Source organism: Heteronotia binoei, chromosome 13, assembly GCF_032191835.1.
Source record: "Heteronotia binoei isolate CCM8104 ecotype False Entrance Well chromosome 13, APGP_CSIRO_Hbin_v1, whole genome shotgun sequence".
In the NCBI taxonomy this organism is placed as follows: Eukaryota; Metazoa; Chordata; class Lepidosauria; order Squamata; family Gekkonidae; genus Heteronotia; species Heteronotia binoei.
The window spans coordinates 54,477,918-54,491,858 of record NC_083235.1 but is presented as its reverse complement, the minus strand read 5'-3'; the positions used below and the strand labels follow the sequence as shown (position 1 = coordinate 54,491,858).

At 47.9% G+C, this 13,941-nt stretch overlaps 1 protein-coding gene across 7 annotated transcripts in view; it reads left to right on the top strand.

Annotated features, from left to right (window-relative positions):
• SLC39A11 (solute carrier family 39 member 11) overlaps window positions 1–13,941 on the top strand; it is a 481,072-nt gene that overhangs the window by 448,877 nt on the left and 18,254 nt on the right. The gene's annotated exons all lie outside the window — the stretch shown is intronic.

Here is a 13,941-nt window from a genome sequence, read left to right as displayed (position 1 = left end):
AATCAAAACAGTATGTTAAGGGCCCTGCTATGCAAGAATACACATGCACATTATACACTGTAGGGAACCGAAAGCTGTAGTGAAAAGGGGCTTGTTAATAATACGTAGCCTACTTTCATAATTACTCTTCAAAAGAATAGGCCCTTCAAAACAAGAGTTTAGGCTTATAGAAAGCTTTCTGTGTCTTGACCTTGTGCAAAAATGCAGAGGTGCCATTTAAAAAGTACACTAGAGGCTTCTGGGATAATACCATGCCAGTTGGCAGGCAAGCTGTGTAGGGTTATAAGATGCAGTGGTTAGGTCTCCAAGTAGGGCAATTAATATAATAGAAGGCTTCTTTAATTAAGAGGAACAGCAAAGCTTATAGGTCAGTACTTTTGCTTCCTATACCTTACCAATCAACACCAGCGACCTGGCAAAAGTGGCACAGGAATAGGGTACTCCCTATTCTCCTAGTGTTGCTGTGACAGATTACACTAGGAGAGCAGGCTGTTAAAATACTGTTTTTTCTCCTAGAGTCAATTGTTAATCTTCTCTTGAGTGGAGACCTAGCATGATTGGTTGCTCTACAGTTGGCCAGCATCAGCTGCTAGAGAAATAAAAACAGCTGTTCTGAAGGGGAAAGGGTCTTTCACATTTTGTCTTTTGTCTGGCACAGTATCCAAAGTGTCACTTTCTGGGGGAAAAGACATTTGGAGTCAGTGTTTTCTGATGGGATAGTCAGAAGGGTTCTTCTGAAAACAGAAGAAAGACTCTTTTGCCTTTACCATATTTTAACTCCTCTGAGGGACAATTCAAATTCTCAGTCAATAAAGCTACAAAACTGCTTTACTTAGACAATAAAACTGGAAATAGATTTGGCAAGAGTTGACTGGTTAGGTAGAAACTCCCAATCAAGCCAGTTAAGAAGGGTTATCATTGCTTCCTAGGGAAAAGAAGAATAATTCCTGCCAGTGAATAGGGGTTGCTCTGAGGAGAACCTGAGTCTGAAGTAGAGAGAGATTAAGTTTTGGACAACCTCAGGAGTTACTTGGAAACTGTAATATCTGAAGAGAGAAACCAGATTTCTAAGGGGAGAGATCCAGGAACTATAAGCAAACGCTGTTCTCCATAAGAAACATTATTAAAAACTGTATTAGAGCTGAACTATACTAAGCAAAGTACCTCCTGAAGAAAATAACTAAAAAACCTTGAAACAACTACAAATACACTGCCTTGAATGTTCTAAGGCAGGGGTGTAAAACATGCAACCTACAGGATGGATCCTGTTATATATTTGCTATGTTGTGTATTTGCTGTGTTCACTGTTACTCGGCCTATTATGCATTTGCTGTGTTAGTAGGCCTGTGCTTGAAGCATGCTTTCATTACTCTCCAGGATCCAACAGAGCTTGAACAAACATCCTTCGACTCCATCAAAGCAAAGCTGAGTGACAACTTCACACCCAAGCCATCTAGAATTGCCTGCTGTTGCACCTTCTACAAGTGGGACCAGGCTTCTGGAGAGATGATTGCCAATTTTGTGGCTGCCCTGAGGAAAGCGGCCTGATTGTGCAAGTTCTCCAACCTCAGGGAGGTCCTCTGTGATTGTTTGGTTTGTAGCCTTTGCGATGAGAAGCTGCAGTGGTGTTTCTTTGCCAAAAGGGACTTAAACTTCAAAACTGCCTACGAAGAGGGCATCACCACTGAAGCTGCTGACCAATCCACCTGTGAGGTTCGTCAGTCATGCATTCTGTCATTGACTTCCAAAACAGAGGCTGTCCACCATGAAAGCCTGAGTAAAGAATCTGATGAGGATGATGAGGCCCATCACACAAGGGAGGTCTGGCCAAAGAGAACAGATTCACCACCATTCACTGGGATGCCTTGTACCAGCTGTGGGAGCTCCCATCTCCAAAAGACCTGTCATTTCCGAGATGACCAGTGTTGGGACTGTGGTAAAACCGGGCACATTGCATGAGCCTGTTGGGGCGCAAAAGACTGCACACCACAGCCTCTCCTCTCCTATGACTGGCTCACAAGGAACACGTCAAATCGAAAGAGTTCCACACCATCTTACAGTGCTCCTGCCCACCGGACTGTGCCTGGGGAACCACCATCCAGAAGGTCCAGCTGCAACCACATAAGAAAATCAAGGTGACAGTTCGCACTGAGGGTGTGCCCTGCAAGACAGAGGTAGATTCTGGCCCAGCACTCTCCATCATCTCCATGTACACTTACTGCTGAGTCTGCCCACAGCAGCCTCATCGCCGCCTAGAGCTGTTAGGGGTCCACCTTGTAGACTTCCAGGGTCCTTCAATGTCTGCTATGAAAACTTTAGCGGCCCCTTGAACCTTGTTTTTGCCAAGGGTCTCTGTGCTAGCCTGCTTGGACTCGACTGGTTTGAGGCATTGGGCATTCAAGTCATAGGTGTCCAACAAATCAGCCATTCTTCCTTTGTCTCCATTTGGTCCAGCATGGGTTCTAGCTACAATCATCTAAGCTACTGGGCTGGTCTCATACCACATCACCACCAAGAAGGACTGATCTGGCACCATCACATGACCAGCTCCAGTGGCGATGGCCAGAATACGAGCCTCCCACAGGCATGGACTATGAGCCTCCAGCTGCTCCTCTTGTTCTGGATTCCTCCCCACCTAAACCCTGTTGTCTGGGAAAAGAGGCATGTAGTTGTGGGTGGAAGCAACAGAAGACATGTAGTGGGTGGCTGTTGGCTACAGAAGACGGCAGAATGGACCATAACTTCTTTTAAAAGGTGCAAGGCTTCATGGTTGCACATTCCCCTCCCTATTCCAGCTGAGAGTTTGCATGATTCAATACTAGAGGCTGCACCTAAGCCCCACAGTATCACCACCTCAATGAGGTACTCAGGAGCAGACAGTGTAGCCCAGAAAGAGCCTCCCTCCTGCCGTGCCTTCTCTTCCATTGGGAAGTCTTGCTTAGCTTTGACTTCTGCAAGTGTTGCTCAGCAGTGGTGGTACTGACTCTTGCAAGCAATACTCCCTCTAAGCTGTGAAGTCTTGTGAGCAAAAATTCTACTTCCTGAACTACTGCCATCAAAGTTGTGAGCTACTGCATAAATTAGTTTGTTATGGGGCCATTTTCCCTTAACCAAGACAAAAATGCATGAGCTGGATTGGCCTCTCTACTCATGAGTTGCTGCCAACTTCTTCAAAGTAACATAGACACACCATCCCAAGAGGAAGCCTTTCCAATCGAAGATTAAAGCCTCCTTAGGTGGAAACGCATATGGTCCTCTGGAGGCGGGGCTTCCCCCCCCCCCCGGTGGCCAGCTGACTGGGGGCAGGAAGGAGCCTGGGAAAGCAGAAGAACTCCCGCTGGGACCTGAGGATTGGCAAGCCTACCTCTTCCCCAAGTTCTTAGTAATGAGGGTCTGGGTTCTACTTTTCTAGGTATGAGTACATAGAAGAGGACTCGATAAAAGGACTTGTATGATTTTGCGCGCACACACACACACATACACAAGATGTGGATGGCCTGCTTTTGGGTCCTTAGTTTTTCCTCTATGTCCTAGTAGTAGTAGTCTCTTACAGTGGGAATGCCCTTCTCTGTGATTTGGAGACAGTATGTATGACTCTTCATCTTTCATTTTGTTTTCTGCCCAAGTGATTTTATTAAAATTTGTATCACAAGCATGCAAGATGCTTCTAAAATAATTATCACTTAGTGTGCTGGATTTCCCCCAAATTTTAAAAACAAAACAAAAAAATCAGACTCAGAGGACCATGTGCGTTTCCACCTCGGGAGGCGTCAATCTCCGATTGGAAAGGCTTCCTCTTGGGATGGTATGTCTGTGTTATTTTGAAGAAGTTGGCAGCAACTCGTGAGTAGAGAGGCCAATCCAGCTCATGCATTTTTGTCTTAGTTACGGGGAAATGGCTCCATAGCAAACTAATTATGTTTTGAAAATTATGTTAACATTTCTAAAAGGTTATGTTTGTGTAAGTTGTAGTCTCAAAGCCTCCCCCCTCCTCCTCTGTTTAAGGTGAGGGAAGAAGGTGGATTTATGAGAGGAAAGGTTGTTTGATGTTTATGTTGTTCATTATACAGTAAAAAAAAAATTAATAAACTTTAAAGTTGTTGGTTTTTTAAAAATCTAAAAAGTACAGCAACTAGAGGTCTGTGAGTGTACATGTCTCCCAGATTCCCTTTAGTTCCTTTGTATCTTCCTGTTTCTTAATTTATACCTGACCAACCGTCTTTTGTTGAGGTGGGAGAAACAATATCTTGAAGAAACCTGTGTCGGTCTTAAAGGTGCCACACTGGACTTGAACTTTGTTCTACCACCCAAACAGAAACTGATGCAAATCTCCCTAGTTGCTTTAAGACAAGGTTGTAGGAAAAGGTCAGAGCAGCTTTTGCCTTCTCTTGGAGGAAGTCTTGATGGCAACTTTGTGGTTTCTTTTTGCACAGACCCTTCCATTCACACTTCCCTCTCCCACCCATTAATTTGTTGTGGTTGGGGCTAGTAATAGCTGCTTTGTGCTAAGGAGAGGCAGTTGTGGGGGGCAGGGAAGCTTGCAGACAGCAGCTCTACTGTTTTCTAGGAGAGATGTTTTCTCTACACTTTTTCTCCCTGTGTCTCCCTCCTTCCCTTTATTGTAATTGCTTGTCCTGGTTAAGAAAATTCACAGCCATGCCTCTTCCTTTCTCAGCCACTGAAAAAGTTTAAACAACTCAGAGAGATCCCCCCTCCCATCACTAGTCTGATTTTACTAAGAGGAAACAAGTGTTTAATGTATCAGAAAAGGATCTTTCTTGCAGCTGCTGAGGTTTCTCAGAGTAAAAGAATGAAGGCAGTCTTTGTGAAGAGATTTGAGCCCTCTTTAGAAAGAGAGAGAGGGAGAAGGAGGCCGTGTTCCTCAGTTCTATGTTTTAAGGAGGGGGGCATCAAAACTGTTGGACTTTTTCTGGTCACCCTTGGCTGGTGCAAAAAAATGGATTGGATAGCTGTTCCTGGTGTGTTTTTTGGCTTGATATGTATGTTCTTGTACTGACTAACAATCCAAAGCATGAATGTTCTCATTTGCTTTAGGTGCTGTACAAGTGCACTAAGAAAATGTATCCACCTGTCCTAGAGCTAGGGTTTCCAAGTCCAACTCAAGAAATATCTGGGGACTTTGGGGGTGGAGCCAGGAGCAAGGTTGTGACAAGCATAATTGAACTCTAAAAGGAGTTCTGGCCATCACATTAAAAGGGACCACACTCCTATTAAATGCCTTCCCTCCATTGGAAATAATGAAGGTTCAGGACTCCTTCTTTTGAGGCTCACAGACTTGGACCCTCTGGCATCTTTAAGACCAACACAGGATCCTTTTGAAACTTGGAGGGTGTTTTGAGGAGAGGCATTGGATGCTATGTGGAAAATTTGGTGCTTCTACCTCAAAAAACATCCCCCTCCCTAGAGCCCCATATAACCACAGATCAGTTCTCTATTATACCCTATGGGAATCAATCTCCATAGGGAATAATGGAGTGCCCAGCAGACATCCCTCCACTTTCTGATGACCCTGAAGCAGGGGGAGGATCTCCAAACCGGTGGATCCCCTACCCCCACCTGGGGATTGGCAACCCTACCTAGAGCCCATTTATGTGTGAAATGGCATTTAATTCCTAATTCATTTTATGAAGGTATAACTTTCTTCACTGTTGCGTGGGAGGCATTCCTGGACTAGAACTGCTTAGAGAGTAGACTAATTCCTGCCACACACCCTCGTACTTCCACTCCAGTACAGGGGGCTATGCTTCTGGGCAGACATAGCCAGGCTACTCCAGGGCACTGCATTGGCATAAATCCTACTTATACACACAGTGTATTTGAAATATGCCAATGTATACACCATTGTATCAGCTAGTTAGCTCCCTGAATGCTTTTGCTTCCCTCCTTTGGCTTGCACTCTTAATTTCCACCATCACCACCCTGATTTTCTCAGTCAATTAATTAAAATGCTAATATGAGCCCTACTGTACAGGGAAAAGGTGGGATAGAAATCCAAATAAATATTTTGCTTATTCTGGTGTCAAGAATTGTTCAAGGCAGCTATGGATGTACTTCCCTCAGTTTGATGTCCAGAAACTCACCATCACTATTTCCCAGTTTTGACTTCATTAGGGTTCTTCTCAGGAACGTTTAGAAGATGCTACAAGCTCAGTCCTTCCTCGGTGTTTATTTAAACTCAGAATCAGAATATGGGACAAAAGTGGTGATCATTAGATAGGGTACCATCTCTCTGTCTGGGTCTGAGCTATGCTAACATTTTTGTGGGTACACAGATCTCCTTTGCATGCCAGTTTTATGCTCCCTTAACTGACATGGGCAGCATACGAAGAGGGGTACATGCAGTAGTCTTCTTCATTGAACCAGAGAGGAAAAGATGAAGAATGGGAAGCTCCTTCTTAGGGCGGTCTCCAAGAGTGCATGCACCACTTGTCTGAGGTTGAGTGGGGGCTACAGGCGAGCAGCATGTGCACAGTGCATTCTCTGAGGCACTTGGAGACTGCCCTCCTTAGGGCAGACCCAAAAAAGCTGAGTAGGGGCTGCAGGTGAGCACCTCCGAGAGCACACTGCGTACATGTTACTAGCCCACAGACCCTGCTCAGCCTTCTCGGGTCTGTGGGCGAGCAGCATTTGCACTGTCAGAGAAGCGCTCCGAGACTGGGTTTCCCATATTCTAATCTGACACTAGATCTTAGTTCAACCACTACACCATGCTGGCTCTTCAGCTGTTGCGTCTACTGTGTCCACTATGGAAATTCCAGACCTGGTCCCTCATGACCTCTGAACTTTAGTACTGTAATTGGCTATGTATGGAATCCATAAAGATGGTTCAGAAACTGCTGCAGTTAGAGTGATATCGTGTTTAGGAAGATGAAATCATACCATGCCTCTATTTTTTTTTTAAAGCTACCAACTATATTTCTAGGCTCTAATGCAAAGTATTGACTTTAACTTATAAGGGTCAAAATCATTTATTTATTTGTTTGAATGATTGATTTTATATATCACCCTCCCTGCCAAAGCGGGTTCAGGGCGGCTCACAGACCCAATGCCAACTTAAAACATGAGAACATTATAAAAACAATAAAACATAGTGGGTGAATCCAGAATTCAGAGCATTCCATGTAGTGTTTGCTCCCATATGAACCATTCTGTAATTGGAGATCAGTAAGGGAGTCCAGTAGGGGTGTGCATTTGGGCAATACCAAGAAAAAAAGTTCTCAAAAATACCTTATTGGTATTTTCTGGATATATTTTCAACCAAATATAAAGCTCAGTATTATCTAAAGCCTAAAAAATCCCAAAAGTATTCTGGATGTTTCAGGGCCAACAGATAGCTGGTGTTTAAAGGGTTTCCTTTAAACACATTATGGGTGAACTCAACTGCTTCCAAGTTCACTCACAGCATGGCTTGCAAAAGGCAATTTCAAGGGACTAAATTCCCTTTAAATGCCTTTTGTAAGCCACACCACAAGTGAACTCTGAAGTGGCGAGTTTACCCAGAATTTTGTTTAAAGGAAAGGTAATCACTTGCTGCTTGGAGAAGTTGTTTAAAGGGATTGCCTTTCCTTTAACAACATTATGAGTGAATTCACCGCTTCAGAGTTCTCTTGTGTTGCGGCTTGCAAAAGGCATTTAAAGGGACCATGGCCTTTCCCCCTCCATTGGAAATAATGGAGGATGGAAACATTTCTATCAACATCTTTTATCAAAATCTATCAACACTTCTATCAAAATCTATCAACATCTTTTAGCCCCAATGACTAAATAAAAGTTGCATATTCAGAAGCAGAATATTATTGGAGGATAGCAGCAGATAAGTGCTATTTCCTTCTTGGTCATGCTTGAATTTTATCTAGAGGCATCTGGGTGGCTGCTGTGGAAACTGGAAGCAAGATTTATGATCTGATCCAGCAAAGTGGTTCTGTTGTTGCTGCTGTCGTGCACTTGCTAAGATTGTCAGTGGGCTTTTTTTCCCCCTTGTAAGTTAAAGGAGCCTCACTATGTTAAAGTTTGAAATCTCTCCTCTACGTAATTATTAATTCAAACACTAAAATTCTGGAGGGATATTGCAGCTATTAAGATAGAGCTGCATTGTGGATCATTAGGCTGGCATTGCTGATGAAACTGGAGAATGTACTCTGAGGGTGTGATTGGCATAGAGTTGATGATAGGGCATAGCTAAGTCTTATTGGCAGAACTCTGGAGGAAACAGAAAAATGTTGTACCACTCTTGCCCCTCTGGTGTTGTTAGTACTTCATGTTTGTGAGTAGTAAATCCTGTCATCAAACAGATACATGAAATAAGGGAGGATTTGTTTCCTTTTCATTTCCATTTTAGAAGACTCTTGCATGAACAAATGCCTCATTTTCAAGTTTGTGTGGATATAGATTTAACAGGCAGATAATGTAACACATGAGCCCACAGTTTTGTAACAGGCATCTCAGTAGCACCTATGCCAAGGATTTTATGCCATATGCAGCAACCTCTCAATCTCCCAGGCCATGTCTGTTTAGATGGACTCAAATGTGCATTTGCAACCCCCAGTGCCTTCTCAGTTAGGTTGCCCTTCCTTTTATAAGAACATTGAAGCTGACTGATAGAACTGTGCATCCCTTTAATATTTTGCTGTTCTAAATCACGTAGGTGTTTAAGGGGAGATCAGTCCTACCAATAGATGGCTGAAGCAAAAAGTTCTTTCTGATATTTTCAAACAAATAAACTTTATTTATTATTAAAATGTATGCATCTAGGGCCAAAAGATGTACAAAAAATGGCTTAAAATTATTTGGGAAGTCTCAAGAAGCAAAATATAATTTGTAGTTGATGTGGTAGGAACCACATGTCACTTCATATTCCATCACTATATTGAAGGCTTTTGTTAACAGACATTAAATTAAACTTTGTATCAGATTGTCCCCTTCCTTGTATGGCTGTCTTCTGTCCATCACCTTTTGGTAGGATGGCCAGACCGTCCCGGTCTCCCGGGACTTTCCCGGTTCTGGCCCCCAATTCCCGGCTCCCGGGCTGGCTATACCGGGACCATTAGAAGTCCCGGTATAGCCAGCTGGGAGCCGGTGGGCCGCGCGCGTGGGCGGGGAAGGCGGCGAGTGAGGGATCCAGCGTCCCTGCGCATGCGCACGGCGGTGTGCGCACGCGCAGGGATGCTGGCCCCCTCACTCGCCGCCTTCCCCGCCCGCGCGCGGGGCCCGGCAGCGGTGGCGGAGGCCGGAGAGGCTGCCGCTGGTCCCTGGAGGCCCTCCAGAGGCCCGCGGAGGCCGCGGAGAGGCCGCCGCTGGTCCCTGGAGGGCCTCCAGAGGCCCGCGGAGGCCGCGGAGAGGCCGCCGCTGGTCCCTGGAGGGCCTCCAGAGGCCCGCGGAGGCCGCGGAGAGGCCGCCGCTGGTCCCTGGAGGACCTCCGGAGGCCGCGGAGAGGCCGCTGCTGGTCCCTGGAGGGCCTCCAGAGGCCGCGGAGAGGCCGCCGCTGGTCCCTGGAGGGCCTCCAGAGGCCAGCGGAGGCCGCGGAGAGGCCGGCGCTGGTCCCTGGAGGCCCACCAGAGGCCAGCGGAGGCCGCGGAGATGCCGGCGCTGGTCCCTGGAGGCCCTCCAGAGGCCAGCGGAGGCCGTGGAGAGGCCGGCGCTGGTCCCTGGAGGGCCTCCAGAGGACAGCGGAGGCCGCGGAGAGGCCGGCGCTGGTCCCTGGAGGGCCTCCAGAGGCCAGCGGAGGCTGCGGAGAGGCCGGCGCTGGTCCCTGGAGGGCCTCCAGAGGCCAGCGGAGGCCGCGGAGAGGCCGACTCTGGTCCCTGGAGGCCCTCCAGAGACCAGCGCCGGCCTCTCCGCTGCCTCCTCGGCCTCTGCAGCCACCGCCAGCCCCGCCAGCAGCATCAGCCGCCCGGAGGAGAGGCTGCCACCCGCCCTGGAACAAGGTAAGCAGGGGGGGCCGAAAGCGGGGGGGCCGGCTGGCGGGAGGGGGCGGCCGGCCTTCCTTCCTTCCCTCCCTCCCTCCTTCCTCCCTCCCTCCCTCCTTCCTTCCTTTCTTCCTTCCTTCCTTCCTTCCTTCCTTCCTTCCTTCCCTCCCTCCTCCCTCCTCCCTTCCTTCCTTTCTTCCTTCCCTCCTTCTTTCCCTCCCTCCTCCCTTCCTTCCTTCCCTCCCTCCTCCCTTCCTTCCTTCCCTCCCTCCTTCCCTCCCTTCCTTCCTTCCTTCCTTCCTTCCTTCCTTCCCTCCTTCCTTCCTTCCTTCCCTCCCTCCCTCCTTCCTTTCTTCCTTCCCTCCTTCCCTCCCTCCTTCCTCCCTCCCTCCTTCCTTCCTTTCTTCCTTCCCTCCCTCCCTCCTCCCTTCCTTCCTTTCTTCCTTCCCTCCTTCCCTCCCTCCCTCCTTCCTTCCTTCCTTCCCTCCCTTCCCTCCCTCCCTTCCCTCCCTCCTTCCTCCCTCCCTCCCTCCCTCCTTCCTTTCTTCCTTCCTTCCTTCCCTCCCTCCCTCCCTCCTCCCTTCCTTCCTTTCTTCCTTCCCTCCTTCCCTCCCTCCCTTCCTTTCTTCCCTCCCTCCCTCCCTCCTCCCTTCCTTCCCTCCCTCCCTCCTCCCTCCCTTCCTTCCCTCCTTCCCTCCCTCCCTCCTTCCTTCCTTCCTTCCTTCCCTCCTTCCCTCCCTCCCTTCCTCCCTTCCTTCCTTCCCTCCTTCCTTCCCTCCTTCCTTCCCTCCCTCCTTCCTTCCTTCCTTCCTTCCCTCCTTCCCTCCCTCCCTCCTCCCTTCCTTCCCTCCCTCCCTCCTTCCTCCCTCCCTTCCCTCCCTCCCTCTGGCCACCCCTGGAGTAGACAATACTGACTTTGGTGGACCCAAGCACTGATTCAGTGTAAGGGAGCTTTGTGTTTGTGACTTGAGTAGACAATACTGACTTTGGTGGACCCAAGCACTGATTCAGTGTAAGGGAGCTTTGTGTTTGTGACTGGACTAGACAATACCGACTTTCGTGGACCCAAGCACTGATTCAGTGTAAGGGAGCTTTGTGTTTGTGACTGGACTAGACAATACTGACTTTCGTGGACCCAAGCACTGATTCAGTGTAAGGGAGCTTTGTGTTTGTGACTGGAGTAGACAATACTGACTTTCGTGGACCCAAGCACTGATTCAGTGTAAGGGAGCTTTGTGTTTGTGACTGGAGTAGACAATACTGACTTTGGTGGACCCAAGCACTGATTCAGTGTAAGGGAGCTTTGTGTTTGTGACTGGACTAGACAATGCTGACTTTGGTGGACCCAAGCACTGATTCAGTGTAAGGGAGCTTTGTGTTTGTGACTGGACTAGACAATACTGACTTTGGTGGACCCAAGCACTGATTCAGTGTAAGGGAGCTTTGTGTTTGTGTCTTCTGGTGCAATTTTGTTCTCAGATCCTGTATTTACTTCATCAGTATATGGGATAAGGCACTTTCTCAACTGTGCTGCATAATGCAGCCTATTTATTTTGTCCTGTTTGCTCTGTTGGCTCTATCTGCGCCACCTTCATCACTTTCGGGGTGTGGATCCCCCAGTGGGGTGGTCTCCCGACTCCCTCCGCCGGCTGTTTCTGATAGCCCTGCGCCCCCTCTTTCATTTGATATGTGTCCCGTGCGGGTGCCACCCTCCCGCCGGGAGATGCCGCAAAATGAGCCCCCTTGAGGCTTATGGCGGCAGGGCTCGGGGGAAGCGAGCTAGACTGCTGTTCTTTTGAGGGGTTATAGAGTGTTTCGAGCCCGTCCCTGTGGCATCGGTCCCATCGTTGTGGGGCCCAGGGGGCCGGTGCAGCAGCACGCTGAAGCAGCCTGTCGGTCACTTCCGGGTTCCTGTCCTGCATCTCGACCTGTGTTATTAGTGACAGGCTGCTTCGGCGTGCCGCTGCGCCGGCCCCCTGGGTCCCACAACGATGGGACCGATGCCACAGGGACGGGCTCAAAACACTCTATAACCCCTCAAAAGAACAGCAGTCTAGCTCGCTTCCCCCGAGCCCTGCCGCCATAAGCCTCAAGGGGGCTCATTTTGCGGCATCTCCCGGCGGGAGGGTGGCACCCGCACGGGACACATATCAAATGAAAGAGGGGGCGCAGGGCTATCAGAAACAGCCGGCGGAGGGAGTCGGGAGACCACCCCACTGGGGGATCCACACTCCGAAAGTGATGAAGGTGGCGCAGATAGAGCCAACAGAGCAAACAGGACAAAATAAATAGGCTGCATTATGCAGCACAGTCTCACTGGAATCTCACTGGAATCTGACTGGCTTCTCAGCGTGGAACCCGTTCTCTCTAGTCTTCTCACTTTGAAAAAAGTAAAAAAAGAGTTTTATTTAACTTTATTTCCCCCTTTCCCTCTCTATAAATAATCTTGGTGTTTCCGGCGGTGATATTTGGGGGATTTTTGGGGACGTCACAGGAAGTGCTGTGAAGTCACTTCCTGTTTCTGGCAGTGGCATTTGGGGGAAATGATTTCACAGGAAGTGATGTCACTTCCTGCTTCCGGCAGGTGGCACAGGGGAAATGATGTCACAGGAAGTGATGTCACTTCCCGTTTCGGGCAGGTGGCGCGGGGGAAATGATGCCACAGGAAGTGATGTCACTTCCTGTTTCCGGCGGCGCACGCACTTCACGCGCGCACACCCCTAACTTCCCCCCCCCCAAAAGGTGTCCCTGGGTGGCCTTCAGACATTATGGCCACCCTACCTTTTGGGCATCTTGTACTTTTTACTATACCTGCCTTATTGGCCTGTAAGGACAGCAGAGGTGCTTTCTGAATCACTTATTACCTGAGAACAATTCACCCTTTTCAGGCAATCCAAGAATACAAATCTGTCTTGGTCTAGAATAATGGATATTCACAAGAAAAAGAATTGCAGATTTATACCCCACCCTTTTCTCTGAATCAGAGACTCAGAGCAGCTCACAATCTCCTATATCTTCTCCCCCCACAACAGACACCCTGTGACAGCAGGTGCAAGTGGAGGAGTGGGGAATCAAACCCGGTTCTCCCAGATAAGAGTCCACCCGTTTAACCACTACACCAAACTGGCTCTCAACTAGATGGAACATACGTTTAAAATTCGTAGAAATTTGATTTCTTCCTATTTGAACAATGAAACTGAAAATGATGCACAAAATGTTTATGGGAGGGCAAGGAACTGAATCTCTACTTGCAGACCCTAGTTGTCATGAATTGTGAACAATGGATATGTAGGGAGTCAGACGGGTTCACTTTGAACTCAGGCCAAATAAGGGGGGAAACAGCCATGATCAGCGAGGAAATGTCATATCAGTAATAGGCCAGACCTAGTCATGTGACAGTCCCTGCACCTTGTCAGAGTTTTCAGATCAGGCCTACTTCCTGGTCTGAGCAGCCAGGGGAGTCAGCTGCCTGCTCAGCATGAAGGGACCACTCTCTTCTCCGTTGTCACGTTTTCTTGCCTCACTTCAACCTTTCCTTCAGTTTCTTGTTAGGTGGGTCCTGATCCAAATACAGCAGTAAGCAGCTTTTCTGATGTGTATCCCTAAAGTCATTGTACCTGCAGAGATTAACACGCTTAAAGAAAATGATGCTGCCTCTGGTGTGTGTTTCAACTCCTTGGAATTTGACAGAGCTATTTTAAACTCGCTGTCTCCCTCTTTTTGACAAGTCTTTTCTCCACCCACCTCTGTTCCTCCTTACCTCCTTAGGGCATTGTTAAGGTTGAGTAACTTATGTAAAACACTTTGAAGATGAAAATCATGAGTTGGGTGCCAAAGCATTAGCATGATTGCATTAGGCCCGAGGACTGAAAATGCTAACATTAAAAAGAGATGCTTAATAACAAGATTTTTTCTCCAACGATCACAACCTAGTGTCTCTTATTCCTTCTCTCTGCCCCTTAATATACAAAAACAGTTTCTATTGTATGATATCTACAGGTGTTTTTTTATTTTA